Source organism: Octopus sinensis, linkage group LG13, assembly GCF_006345805.1.
Source record: "Octopus sinensis linkage group LG13, ASM634580v1, whole genome shotgun sequence".
In the NCBI taxonomy this organism is placed as follows: domain Eukaryota; kingdom Metazoa; phylum Mollusca; class Cephalopoda; order Octopoda; family Octopodidae; genus Octopus; species Octopus sinensis.
The window spans coordinates 36,490,742-36,506,592 of NC_043009.1; the positions used below are offsets into that span (position 1 = coordinate 36,490,742).

The 15,851-nt window shown below is 36.1% G+C and overlaps 1 protein-coding gene across 3 annotated transcripts in view; it reads left to right on the plus strand.

Annotated features, from left to right (window-relative positions):
• Positions 1-569: 569 nt before the first annotated feature.
• The window catches only part of LOC115218634 (mitochondrial ornithine transporter 1), a 43,351-nt gene continuing 28,069 nt past the window's right edge, over positions 570-15,851 (plus strand). For 2 of the 3 annotated variants that reach the window (XR_005001673.1, XM_029788547.2), the window contains exon 1: positions 570-672. The gene's annotated coding sequence lies outside the window, so the exon portion shown is untranslated. Of the gene's footprint in view, positions 673-987; positions 1,135-15,851 lie in introns of those variants that run through there. The other variant, XM_029788548.2, reaches the window with a different exon arrangement.

Sequence of the window (15,851 nt, forward strand, 5' to 3'; positions counted from 1 at the left end):
CAATGAGAGGAAAAGAATACAACTATTCTAGCAGGGAAGGGCAGGAAAAACAACTGGATGTAAATTAAAACGGGGCGAACATAACAGAGAGAGAGAGAGAGAGAGAGAGAGAGAGAGAAAGAATATGAACGTCACAACACATCATTTTATTTTTTCAAAAGTACATCCCTTGTTTGGATCCACTCCAAAGAAATGGATATTTCATTAGAGCGAAATCAAACAATATAGTACATATATAAATGAATAAAGGCATAACATGGCACCCTTCGTCATAATTTTGTGTGTTGGATGGTAGAATTAATTACTATCTTCGTTTCAGTTCATGATAAAGAAGGTAAACGATAGAAGATATGTAACCGGACCCACCAATTGGGTCAAATATAGAGAGAAAGGAGAGAGTTGCAATGTGAGAATGAAGAAGAGGAAGAGAGACAGAGAAATTATGAAAACGTACGAATGAGAGAAAAAAGGAGAGAGAGAAAATGGAAACGTATGGATTAGAGTGTATGTGTCAGTAAACGTGTAACAAGAGAGAGAGAGAGAGAGAGAGAGAGAGAGAGAGAGAGAGAGAGAGAGAGAGAGAGAGAGAATGTGTGTGTGTGTATGAAAGTGTTGTGATTTTGTGGAGAGGAAAATATTTTGGTATAAAGGACTGTTGTTGCATCATCTGCTGTAAGTTATCTGTTGAAATATTGTCGTTATTATTATTATTATTATTTTATTATTATTAGTTTTGGTAATCTTGTGATGTTGAAAATGATATTGCTTGATGATAATTTGGTTGTATCAATATGTGATTAAACATAACAGATTATAATATATCTGTGTCCGCGTAAATGAAAGACAAACAAACCGACCTTCATGGACGAACCACATGTACATGTGTATGTGCGAACTAATATAAATAAACAATAATCTTCAGGCAACCTATAGAAACAAAGGTGAGAAGCTAAAGAAAACAGTATGTATATCTTACGTAATTAAGGATCCTAGCTTAATGTGTTTGTGTATTGCACGGGACGGAGCTGTATGTAAGGTCGGGTCTGGGTAAATGAGAAAAGAGAATGTGTTTAAGGCGAAAGTAACGTATTAGAAAAGAAAAGTAAATAGAGATTCACGCACCGGCAACATTCAGTAAGTGATAATGTCTTTAATTAGTGATCTGTTGATTACAATTGTTGCGTGAGATACAATACTTATACCGGTTTATTTGGAAAAATTGTATTTAAACTGTGTTAATTGTGTATAGATGATTGTTGATAGGAAAAACTTTCATTAATAACTTATTTTATGTTTTAGTTTTCGTTGTTTAATTTTTGTCCTATCGCGGTTTATTATTTAAGCATACGTCGATTCCACTGTGGTATTGTTTTACATTTATAATAAAATAAATATATTCAAATTGTAAAAATATGGAAAAAATATTCTGTACAGTACTGTTTCTACTTCGTGGGGGTGGGGTTCGAACGTAACACCCGTAATAGTTAAAGGATTGATCGCTTTAAATTACTTACCCTGAATTACTCAATAACTTTAACTGTTATTTAGGATATTTAAATGAGTGTGTCACTTTTCCTGTGACTTTTAGTTTTCATGTGATTGTTTCCGTTCATCGTTGTTTTCTAAGGAATAATCAACTGATTTTCTGGTATTCTCTGTTTGGTCTTCGCTCAGTTCTGTTGAAGCAAAATCTACTAACCAAGGCACCCCTGCCTTGATTATCTTGTCATTTTATATATCCGGGATAACATTGTGCAATGTGACCTACCCGTTTTAAGTCGGTAGGATAGAAATTGATAGGAATTACCTAGCGGTCATATAGGCAGTTGATTTTCTTTTAATTATAATTGCCGAGTAGGATAGATCGCGATTTTTGTATTATGTGTAACGTACGTTAGCTTATAGAAACAACTAAACCTAGCAATGCTATTTAACGAAAGTCATCAATTTTAAAGCGTTGTCGCTGTTTACACCTTCCTTATGGTACATGTGTGCAGTTAAATAGGAGTATTTAGTCCTAGATATAACTCAGTACCGTTGACCGGACACGAACACCGTCTTCCCGGCTCACTGTTCTGATCTGCAAAACTGCAATACCCTGCGGTAGGGTCTAACATATGTAATATATAGAGGGATATAATAAACTCCGATGGGCTACCTATCCAAGCCCGACACCTTATCGACTCTGTCTGTGCTCTCATCGTAATGCCTCTGTAAAATCTATTCCTGTATAGGAAAATGATTTGATTACAATATATTACAGAATAATTGTTTAGTCGCTACCCTCCACTGTTGCGAAAAAAATAAAGGAACACCATTTCTCTCATCTTAGCTGCTTTTCTGTCTGCGTTATCAGTGCATCTTGCATATTGTGGTGTCAGGTTCTCTTCTAATGCTTCTTACAATTGTATAGTGCGTGGAGGTCATAACAAATCAACGAGTGCCACCTTAAAATCAGAATTTTATGCTAAATTTCAGTAGGAAATTTTTTTTAAATTTCTAAAACATGCTAAATATGACAAAAAAAAAAAAAAAATGCCAAAGACTAATTATATCAAAAAGCTTGTTTTGTTAAAATTTTTATTTACTTTCTTGAATTATATTAAGCATTGAGAAATAATTTCTTGAATTTCACTGATTTGATAACTTTCAGCTGCAGTGCTTGACTTCTGTATAGATTCAAGGTCCCAATCTTGTTAATCATGTGTTTTGGAATATTGAAGTTTTTGCAACATTTGCCATATCTTTTCAGGGAAAGAATTCCTCCCCCACCCCTTTTCTCTCTCTCTCTCTCTTTTTTCTTTCTTTTATACGAAAAACCTCCGTTTTCTGATACGGAGATTCCGGAAAATTGCCAACAATCGGCATTTTGAAATTTCGGCCCCTCCCTGCCCCTTCCCCCAATTTCTTCATTTTTCACTTTTTCCCTAACCCTAAAACCTAAAACACTAACCTAACCCTAAAACCTTAACCCCTAACTCTAAACCCTAACACCCTAACCGTAACTACAAAAATTTTTTGAAATTCTTTTTTCAGAATCATAATCTCCGCATTTTTCATCTTTTGAAAAAAAAAAAAAATTTCTGAAAAAAGTTAAAAATGAAGAAATTAGGGTGGGGTGGGGTAATTTCAAAATGCCGATTTTTGCCAAATTTTTGCAGATTCGTATTCTCCGTAGCCGAAAACTGGGGTTTGTGTAGAATAAATAAATAAAAGGAGTGTTTTTGGTGGAGTACAAAAGGAAGTCTTCCAATCAGGCAATATTTTATAGACATTATTGATCTAAGTATAGGAAGATGCATTTTCAATTTTGATTTGATTACACTTATACTACTGAACAAACCGTTCAGTTTCAGAATTTGAGTTTGGCAATACCAATAGATTAATGGCAAAATTTGCAACATCTCTAAAAGGATTTCCTCCAGTAGCATCTTTATATTCCAAGACTTTCAGCCAGAATGCCTCAGTATTAGACTTATTTGTCCATTTAACTAAATGAATGCTATTAAACTGAATTTCAATTGAAGCAATTTTTTCTTCATTTAAATGCATTGACAGGTGAAATTTTGCTCTTTGAAATGCTGCAAAATATTCTCTACTGAAAAATAGTTTTATGTTCTTCAGGTTATAAAATGAGATAGGGGTTTAATATTTCCTGGCAAACGGTGCTTGAGTTCTTTATAAAGGTAGAGTAAAAAATTTCGTGCTCTTTTGCAAATATTATTTTCTTTGGTGGCTGTTACAGTCTTCTTGATAATCATTTCTGCTATCTTGCTCTCGAACCTGTAGCCTAAATTTGGTTTAGGATCCAGAATTTTTTCAATAGAAGCATCCGGATCAAGAGGATCAATTCTACATGTTGGCAACACTATCATATTAGCAACAGATTTGATCAAATTTGAAAGCTCTTCAAGTAATTTTGTTTCGTCGACAGTGTTTAATTCAAACAGTTTATTCACTTACTCTTTACACTTGTTTCAGTCATTTGACAGCGGCCATGCTGGAGCGCCGCCTTTAGTCGAGCAAATCGACCCCGGGACTTATTCTTTGTAAGCCCAGTACTTATTCTATCGGTCTCTTTTGCCGAACCGCTAAGTGACGGCGACGTAAACACACCAGCATCGGTTGTCAAGCAATGCTAGGGGAACAAACACAGACACACAAACATATTCACACACACTTATATATATATACATATATACGACAGGTTTCTTTCAGTTTCCGTCTACCAAATCCACTCACAAGGCATTGGTCGGCCCGGGGCTATAGCAGAAGACACGTGCCCAAGATGCCACGCAGTGGGACTGAACCCGGAACCATGTGGTTGGTTAGCAAGCTACTTACCAAACAGCCACTCCTGAACATATTTTGAAATTGGATAGAAAAATAATTCCTATAATCACAAAACATTTCATGTAACGTTTGTGCTGTAAAGCATTTTTCTTTTGTAGTTGTAGTTTGGAAGTGAGTTTGCAATTCAAACCATTGGCTTAAAATTCTGTTTACCACTTGTTCTACGGAGAGTCACCTAGTTGTACAAGAATTCACGATCTTCAAAGACTCTTTATCGTTGATAGCAAGATAAAGTTGTTTTTTAGGCACTTTGTCTTGTTGAAGAATGAGAGGACCGTTTATAGGTTTCGGATACTAAAAATTCTAAATTTATGGGCAAGGATTCAGCACAAGTGTGGGATACTGCCAACTGTAAAGAAAGACATACACATCTAAATAGAAGTAATGATGGAATTTCTTTTAATTTCTGGAAAACACCATTGTTGACACCTATCATTACTCTAGCATTATTGGTTCCTATAGCCAATAAATTTTTTATATCTAATTTCTTTTTCACTAATTCAATTTTTAAAGCATCTACAATGCCATCTGCATCACATGTTTCTAAAGTTACCATAGTGAGATATGTATGTACCACTTTTTTGTGAGTGTAACTATAATATATGGTAACAATTCCTAACAACTTGTTTATCGATATATCATTGAATTCATCTAATAACAAGCTAAATTTTCTATCTCCTGTATCTGAAATCAAATCTCCGTCAAAATATGGAGCTAGAACATTTCTCACAATATTTGCACATTTTGTACGATGCAGCTTCACTTTGGATATAATATCAGTATCAGACGTATAATTCTTACATAACTCTATTTACTTTCACTTTGACGGTTTTAAAATAAGCCTGTGTTTTGGATTAGCTGTGATCACTTTATTAAGTGTTAATCCAAAACAAGCACAAAAAAACACAGGCCTATTTTAAAACAGTCAAACTGAAAGTAAATCAGTCAACCTGTCATTATAAAAACTCATTACTACAGAATAAAGCATTGTGAGGACAATTTTCCATGCTTTCATTCTTTGCAACAAATTTACGTTGTATAGTGAGTTCAGGTGCTGACATGAGTTATCTTCTCCCCTTCCCCACCACTCTTTATCCAAGTCGGTGGCGGCAGGTCTCGAAAAGTTCATAACTGGATAAACTTTCATTTGAAGTTTCGAGATGTGAAAGAAAAATTTGAGGACGCTGAGGTAACTATTGTGGATTAAATCGATCCAGAGTAACTATTGCGGAAATGTCATGATCAGAGAAAAATGCTGAATAAAATTTTAAACCTATTTTCCCTGCTAAATGCAAGATTCAAAAATTTTCTGCTAAACGCTGAAAAAAAAAAGGATCTTTTTATTTTGAAAGCCAGATTTTTCAGATTTTTCTAGTTAACTAAATAATTTGAAACTTAGGCCGTAAATGATATGAAGTCGAAAGAAAGAATACCATTGGTTAAAATTCGAATTATTAAACAACGTTAAACTTAGAAATTACAATTCCGTTTTCATTTTGGTTTACAATTATGTTTTCTTTTGACACATTCTACCAGTATACGAAGTTTCAAATTGTTTAGTTAACTAGGAAAATCTGGCCTTCAAAATGAAAAGATCCGGCAAATGACTGAAAATACAAGAAAAAATTATGCATTTAGCCAACAAAGTAGAGTTTAACTCTACTATAAATACAAAGTCGGGTTCCTCAAATTGCACTCTATAGTCTTGCCAGCGGAGGTAAAGAATACGCACACCACCCGTTTTCGGCGTAACGATGACCCTAACCTTAAACACCGGGTGTGCGTATTCTTTACTTTTGCCATCTTACCAAGGGGAGAAAACATGAGTGATGAAGTCCTATGTAATACTCGAGAAAAAAAAAACAATCGATTAAATCGAACCTTCATCGCGGACCCCATGTACATATACATCTTAGTTGATTTAGCAAATACATTGATTTCATGAAAGCGCCATTTGATAAAACCTCATCCACCCCCACCCTGGACTTCTTTTTTCTTTAATCTTTCTATGCACCTGTCCATCTGTATATTTAATATTGATTTCAGCGTTCATGAAATGCTTCATCTGGGACCATCTTACTCTATATCCCACTCATTAAGAGAGGCAAAGCAAGTGCGCGTGTAGGGAGCAAGTCGCTCCCCGAGTACAAGGGTGAAGGGGCTCAAAATTTCATTTTGCTTTACCATGACTGCTAATTAAGGTCGGGGCTCTAAGATTGTTTTTACCCCTGCGATGCTGAGAACACTTGTCATAAGCTTTATATAAAACATGAAAGCCTTTTTTTTCTTTTATTTTTTTTTACGTGTTTTAGTAATTTGACTGTGGCCATGCTGGAGCACCGCCATTAGTCGAGCAAATCGACCCCAAGACTTATTCTTTGTAAGCCTAGTACTTATTCTATCGGTCCCTTTTGCCGAACCGCTAGGTTACGGGGACGTAAACACACCTGCATCGGTTGTCAAGCGATGTTGGAGGGACAAAGACAGACACAAACATATACACACACACACACATATATATATATACAACGGGCTTCTTTCAGTTTCCGCCTACCATCTCCACTCACAAGGCTTTGGTCGGCCCGAGACTATAGTAGAAGACACTTGCTCAAGATGCTACGCAGTGGGATTGAACCCGGAACCATGTGGTTCTTAAGCAAGCCGCACAGCCACTCCTACGCCTAATAATATTGATTTCAAATTTTGGCACAAAGTCAGCAAATTCAAGGGAAGAGATAAGTCGATTACATCGCTCAGTGCTCAACTGTTACTTATTTTATCGACCCCGAAAGGATGAAAGGCAAAGTCAACCTCGGCGGGATTTGAACTGAGGACGTAAAGACGGCCGAAATACTATTTCTTTACTACCAGCAAGGGGCCAAACACAGAGAGGATAAACAAGGACAGACAAACGGATTAAGTCGATTATATCGACCCCAGTGCTACCCCGAAAGGATGAAAGGCAAAGTCGACCTCGGCGGAATTTGAACTCAGAACGTAACGGCAGACGAAATACCTATTTCACCCGGCGTGCTAACGTTTCTGCCAGCTCGCCGCCTTATATATCCTTTAATGTTAATTACGAGTATTAGGTCATATGCCAAAATCTGAAATCAATATTAAATATTAGCTTTGTCTGTCTTTACATTCTAAGTTCAAATTCCGCCGAGGTCGACTTTGCTTTTCATCGCCTTTCAGGGTCAATGTAATCGACTTACCCCCCCCCCCCACCGCCCGGAGTTACTGGCCTTGTGCCGAAATTTGAAACCAATGTTAAAGGGTATATATACCTTTTGCTGTACTAATAATTAATATTACAATTTTGCTCTACATCAAATTAACACAAGTATTAAGGATAATAATGCGTTTCCGACAGTGGGTATTTTCAATTGTTGGCATTGTATGAATTTTGGATTACCTGGAACCTCTGTGAAATCGCTAGACATGCTAGAAACAGCAACCAGTTCTTCCCTAAATAACGCACTACCGTCTTATATAATGAAGTCCCAAATACCCTGAAAAAGACTAGATGCTCATGGCTGGAATGTCTTTGATCGTAAGTTCTGCTGGGTTAGAAATGACTCGGGACTAAACATCTATATATCTTGATAACTGTTTAACTTTGCCAACATGAATACAAAACATAAACACGTGTTGAGATCCAAGTTCCGTTCAAACTAAGAGATAACTTGTGGTTTTGGTCTCTTAAGTACCGCCGATAATTTTGATTAGTCAAAAGAACAAAAGAAACCATTCGTGTACGGAAGACAATTAAGGATTTAATATCACATTTACAATCGTGTATGTATTTTTACTTTAATATATGATATCTTTATAACAATTCGCTTCCTTCCTAGTCATTAGAAATTTCACTAGAAAATTATGCTTTGATTTAGATGTATTTTTTTAAAACTAGGTACAAGTATATTTCATAAGAGGTTAGTTGAATCTACTGCCAGCTGTAAAATAGTTACGACTATGTTCTGAGTTCAAATCTCGCCGAAATTAACTTTGCTTTTCCTTCTTCCTAGTTCGACAAAATGAAATACCTGTCGAGTCCTGAGAATGATTTAATCTCTTATTATAAAATATTCCTATAAAACATAGTATATGTTAATGGACTTCTGAGATTTGCTCTGGTTTAGATGTACAAAGAAAAAAATCCCATTTCCTTGCTGCTAAATAGATGTAGATATTGGCTAAAAGTGGGTAGAAGAGAATCAGATAATGATAGGATATAAGAATAAATGATATTTCATTGCTGGTATTATTATTTTGACAAGATAGTCAGCCCTGATCAATGCTGGGTCTCCTATTACGTATCATTGACTTTTCTGACTGTAATAACACCGGTGATACACGTAAAGAGTCCCCGACATAAATCAAAGGTAACTACAGAAGCTCATTCATTGCAGTTTGTTCCTGAGTGATACCATGTCATCTCATAAAATGCCGGGCAAATATTCATCAGCAAAACGACTCATTTTTTCTTTAAGTTTCAGTGTTAGGGACCTGTTATTTGTGTCTATGCTGTCATTCAACAGAAAACTTGTTGATTTGGTAACAATCGTTACATATAGGAATGCCCACATTTGGGGGTGGGGTGGAATTGTCCTCTTTTTACCTTTTTTTTAACGCCCCAGAGAATTACAAAGTTAAAAATTATATTTAAACTATCGGGAGTATTTCAGCTCAGAATAATGAGACACTGAAAGTAAAGAGCTTGGCTTGTTAATTGGGAGGTAATCTAAACTAGATGAACATGTGGATACCAATGAATATAAAAAAGAGAGAGGGTGTGATAAAAAAAAAAAATTCAAATAAAGTAGATATCATATTGGTAGGGTAAAATCCAAGCTGTGTCCTCTTGAAGCACAGCTGCTTATTCCAGAATTATAATCCACTATGCATTTGTTGTTGTATTGATGTGAGATACATTTTGAGTTGAAAATTCTGAGAATATTGTTTGTAACAAAACAGGAAATTGGAAATGTTTTACATATTTTTTATTCACCATTACACGTTTCACTTGCTAATAGGAATCACGAAGTTGTACATACTGAATAAAAATGTAAGAAATTTCCTATTAGAAAGGACAAAGGACTGTGGCACCTGGCACCTGGCTGTACTCAAGAAGACCCGTGTTATGTAAAGCACTCATGGTGGTGATGCCATTTAAAAGTGTCCATGTGGTGTCATGTAAAACCACCTGTGTGGCAACACATAAAAGCATCTGTGCAGCATCATGTAAAAGCATCCAGCACACTTTGTAAAGTGGTTGGTGTTAGGAAGGGCATCCAGCCATAGAAACCATGCCAAATGAGAATGGAATCTGGTGCACCCTCCCCCTTCTCAGCTTGCCAGCTCTGGTCACACTGTCCAAACCATGCTAGCATGGATGACAGACATTAGATGGTGATGATGATGATGATGAAATCCTTCAGACAGAAAATAGGTAGATAGATAGATCATCATCATCATTTAATGTTCACTTTCCATGCTGGCATGGGTTGGATAGTTTGACACAAGCTGGATAGCTGCACCAGGGTCCAGTTGTCAGTTTTGACACAATTATGACAGCTGGATGCTCTTCCTAATCCCAACCTCTTTACAGAGCGTACTGGGTGCTTTTTATGTAGTACCAGCATGGGAGCTTTTTTTTATGGTGTCAGCACGGGAGATAAAATATTTTATTTACATAAAATATTTTGTTCTGATTGTTTAGCTTTATGCAGACTCGTCTAAAAATTTTAGTCTTTCTTTCTTTCTTTCTCTCTCTCTCTTTTTCTCTCTTACTATCTCACCCCCTGTGTGTTATCTTTCTATTTAATATACCATCTATTTTTTTAAACTTATTTCTCTTTCATATATACATGCATACTTCACATGCTCACTTGTGTTTTAAAACGTACTGTTAAGAGTTTTTACTTTGACTTTTGTTGAAAAAACACAGCTGATAACCCCAGTTAATCATTTGATCTTGATAAAATAATTAGGCATCATCTACATACACACACAAGCAAAATATTTATATATGTATATTCATGCTTATAGATATTTCTTCACTCTCTCAAACATGTACTTTATACAAATAAAATCAAATAAATAACAAAGGAACAGAAATTACATTATCAACATCTTTAGCTTACAGATGTTTCTGCTAGAAGCTCTGAGGAAGCTATAAGGTATGCTCATGCCCTCAGCTTTGAGTGTACTATATCGTATGGCAAAAACACTTGTAAGCTAATGAAGTTGATAACATGACTCCTGTTCCATTGTCATTTATTTAATTTCATATTACACTTTGTTCTTGTGAAATCTTTGTGAGTGTGTGTGTATATATATATCCATGTATAATTGGCATATATATCTTTGTGTGTGTGTGTATATATATTTATATATATATATATTATATATATATATATATATATATATATATATATATATATATATCATCATCATCGTTTAATGTTCGTTTTCCATGTTGGCATGGGTTGGATGGTTTGATTGGGCACTGGCCAGGTGGCCACACCAAGATCCAATCTGATCTGGCAGTGTTTCTACAGCTGGATGCCCTTCCTAATGCCAACCACTCCGAGAGTGTAGCGGGTGCTTTTTATGTGCCACCGGCATGGGAGCCAGGCAGGCAGCACTACCAACAACCCACACATGCCATTGATTTAGGTACTTAAATTTAGGCACTTTGTAAGATCGGTATCATCTGCACACCCAAACAATATTAATTGAATATTAAGACTCCATGCAGGGATATTTGTACTTGATATTCCAGCTGTGTGTGTAGACAACGCAACCCAGCTAAGTGAAGATATCCACTCTTGATAATTGAGACATGTACTTTTTATAAAGGTACTTTCTATTGTATTTTTATAAAGGTACTTTCTATAGTATTTCTGAAGTGTAGATTCCAAGTAAGGTGAATAAAATATAGTAAGGTAAATAAAATATTTATATTGTTTCTTTGGTCATATCTTTATTTTCTAAACTCATTCTGCCACAGACATGACCAAAGAAACAATGTAAATATTTTGAGTTCCATTATTGATGTAAATATGTTAAGGAAATCATTGTATCCCTTATGTTTGAAGTCTATGTGATCATCTGATGAGAACAGTTTCTTTCAAATGATGTAATGTTTCTATTAATCAATTAAAGGAGTAACTTGAAACAGCTATAATGAATTGACACCTGTACATCTTTGTTACTCATTTCTCTCTCTCTCTCTCTCTCATATATATATATATATATATATATATATATATATATATATATACCCCGAGTGTATCAGCAAAATTGTCCAAATTTTAGATTCAGCTTTGAACCTTTGTATCTCAGGAATTCTTAAAGATAACTTTTAACGTGCCACCGGCTTCCGTGCCAGTGGCACGTTAAAAGCTCCAACCGATCGTGGCCGATGCTGGACCCCCCTGGCACCTGTGCAGGTGGCACATAAAAAGCACCCACTACACTCGCGGAGTGGTTGGCGTTAGGAAGGGCATCCAGCTGTAGAAACTCTGCCAGATCAGACTGGAGCCTGGTGCAGCCCCTGGCTTCCCAGACCCCGGTCGAACCATCCAACCCGTGCTAGCGCGGAAAACGGACGTTAAACGATGATGATGATGATGAACTTAATGGAGTTATCAGCAATTTTTCCAACACTATTGGACTCTACTTTGAGCAAGAAAAATTGTTGATTACTCTCCAGAATTGTGAGGAAGTTGATCATGAACAAAAATGACATTTTCATAAATAATTAACCATCGGTCAGGATTGGGAGCTCACAAAGGATTAGAATAATGTTCAAATGAAGCTTAAAGTTTTATTTCAAAGTGCCAGAGATAATTCTGACCAAAATTCCACCTTCTAGGCATCAAGAGTTACTCCTCTTTTGGTAATAACTTCCTCAACACTCTTCCAGACTGCCCCACAAGCTTTTTTAATGAATTCCTCATCAATGTCTTTCAACTACATCCTATGGCTGGAACTTTTGAGGGCTTGCAGAATACTGTGGGCTTCTCACAAATTTTTCTGACCAGTTCATTCTGGATGCTGAAATCTAAAAGGGTTCAAATCATGTGATGAAGGCCAAGTGCCCTTACCCCAAACCCGTTCCCAAACTCATCCTTGAGAAATTTTTGAGCCACTGCACTTGTGTGACAAGGAGCCCCATCTTGCTGTAATATAAACTTGAAGTTCTTAGTGATCTTCTTGAGGTTTCTCTCATCTCTTACTTCAGGATATTTAGAAAGAATTCAAGTGTTTACGTCTTTCAAAACCTGAACATAAATTCCTGTCAGTCTTTATATGTATGTGTATATATATATATATATATATATATATATATATATATATTATCATCATCATCATCGTCATTGTTTAATGTCTACTTTCAATGATGATGATGATATATATATCTAAGAAAAAAAGATGACAAAGGGAAAAAACGATTATGCTGTGGACTTCATTAGCTTTCAGCTGTTTCTGCTATTAGATGCAGTGGGCTCATAGATAGGTGCCTGAGTAACACCTTATAGTTTCATTGGAGCTTCGAATATGAAGTGCAGTTTATTTGAGAAAAGAATTATATTTGTGTATATATATAGGAGAGGCATACACACACATATACACACCCATCCATACATGTACACACATATATCTATATATATATATATATATAAAGGAAATGAAGAAAATGCTGACAAAATAATTTAAGTAAGGGAGAGTGTATTTAATTAGGTGAAAGTTCTTTTTACTGGTTGCGCATTTGTTATGCTTATCAAAAGATATTTTTTTAAGAGAGATAGAGTTCCTTTCTGATAGATTTTTTTCTCTTATCTGACTTTATGTTGGGTTTGCTGTCTCTTATATGTGAAAAAAGAGGCTCCAGAGTTGTTTAAGATTTGCTTGGTTTTGCGCCTAAAATTTCTTGTGGACAATGGTCAATACAATTTTGATTGGTCATTATAAAGGGGTCACGTGAATGTTTGAATGGAAGTTGGTGTTGGGGTAAGAAAATAGGCTCCAGAGATGTTAAAATTTGGCTAGTGTTGTGCCTAAAATTTCTTACTGGTCATAATAAAGAGGTCATGTGGATGTGGTCATAATAGAGGGGTCACATGAATGTTTAGAATGAATGTTGATGTGGGTGGTGTATGGAGTTTTCAAAAATAGCTTTGTTGAAAATTCTTATTGTTCAGGCTGGTCAGTAGATGTCATGTGGATATTTTAAATAGCTTTTTAGCTTGTTGTTAAGGAGTGTATTTTCCGCTTGACTGAATTTGAGCTGGATAAGTAAGTTCGTTTAGGACAGGAAGAGCTATATGTATGGGATGAAGTTGTGTGGCACAGGTATCAATATGTGCACTAAGTGCTATTTTTCTGTAACCCAATTTTAGAATCTTTCCCCTCTACAAATGTAAAGACAATGCCACTCATACCCAGCGAATAACCATGGAATCCCACCTTATTAATAAATACAGACCACTTCTAAACACATCCCCCTAACACGAACCCACAACAAACACACTTACACCTGCACACACACCCTACACACACTTTTACCCAGATATTAACATCATGACACACGCAAATATATGGTTCCACACATACACATAATTTGATACGGGTGCAAAACATCTAACACTATTTTTTGGAAATGACTATAAATATTGACTTCACACAAACACATTGCTTCCCGATACAGGCACAAGGCCAGCAGAACTATAAATATTGAAAATTGTACCCACACACGCACACATATATACATGCGCACGCGCCCCAACATACATATAAACACACACACATGCACACACACACACACGCACGCACACATACATACATATAGCTCTTCCTGTCCTAAACAAACTTACTTATCCAGCTCAAATTCAGTCAAGCGGAAAATACACTCCTTAACAACAAGCTAAAAAGCTATTTAAAATATCCACATGACATCTACTGACCAGCCTGAACAATAAGAATTTTCAACAAAGCTATTTTTGAAAACTCCATACACCACCCACATCAACATTCATTCTAAACATTCATGTGACCTCTCTATTATGACCACATCCACGTGACCTCTTTATTATGACCAGTAAGAAATTTTAGGCACAACACTAGCCAAATTTTAACATCTCTGGAGCCTATTTTCTTACCCCAACATCAACTTCCATTCAAACATTCACGTGACCCCTTTATAATGACCAATCAAAATTGTATTGACCATTGTCCACAAGAAATTTTAGGCGCGAAACCAAGCAAATCTTAAACAACTCTGGAGCCTCTTTTTTCACATATAAGAGACAGCAAACCCAACATAAAGTCAGATAAGAGAAAAAAAATCTATCAGAAAGGAACTCTATCTCTCTTAAAAAAATATCTTTTGATAAGCATAACAAATGCGCAACCAGTAAAAAGAACTTTCACCTAATTAAATACACTCTCCCTTACTTAAATTATTTTGTCAGCATTTTCTTCATTTCCTTTTTTTATATATCACAACTCGTGTTCCACATCTCCTTTTTTAAATATATATATATATTATATATATATATATATATATATATATATGTAGATATATGTGCACGTACACACTCATGCATGCACAAACACATGCTTCTTTCAGTTTCTTGGAAATTCACTCAGTTTGCCCATAGTTGTAGTTGAAGACACTTGCCCAAACATGTAGTTGTAAAGCAAATTTCTTAAATACATAGCCATGCCTACACATATAGAAAGAAATAATAGTGACCATGACCTTTGGTGATTTGATGTGCTTGAAAAGACTCACCATGCCAAGTGAAATCATAGTTGCGGCTGATGCCAGTGACACGTAACAGCTTCCCTGCTGGTGTCTTGTAAAAGCACATGTGCCTGTGAGATGCAAGAGCGCCCATGCCAGTAACACGTAACAAGCACCCGCGATACTCTTGGAGTGGTTGGTATTAGGAAGGGCATTTGGCCATAGAAACCTCGCCAAATTCACTCTGGAACTTGGGGCAGCCCTACAGCTTACTAGTCCCAGTCAAGCTCTCTAATCCATGCCAGTATGGAAAGTGGACGTTAAATGATGATGAGGAATCGCACAACTGGTTCAATCTTTCCCTCACCACCCTTCCTTACTTAAAGAAAAAAAAAAATAGGAACCTTGGAAATCTCCTGGTAAGAAACTCCACAGTATGCAGCTCCAAACACGCAGGCATTTTTAAATACACTTGCTCATGATGCATCACCTACCACTACCATTAACAACTCTACAACCATCATTGGGTCTAAGACATAACATCATATTACTCAGGACGTCTGTTGCACCTTGTCTAACTTCATATAATGCATCATATGAAAACTTTGCAGTGCCCTATATATTGGAGAAACAGACCAATGTCTTGCTGATAGCTTTCAGAAGCATTTTTAAAGCTAAGCTACTACATATGCTTGGCCTATGTATTACCACCCATTTATATACAACAGGCCATTCCATT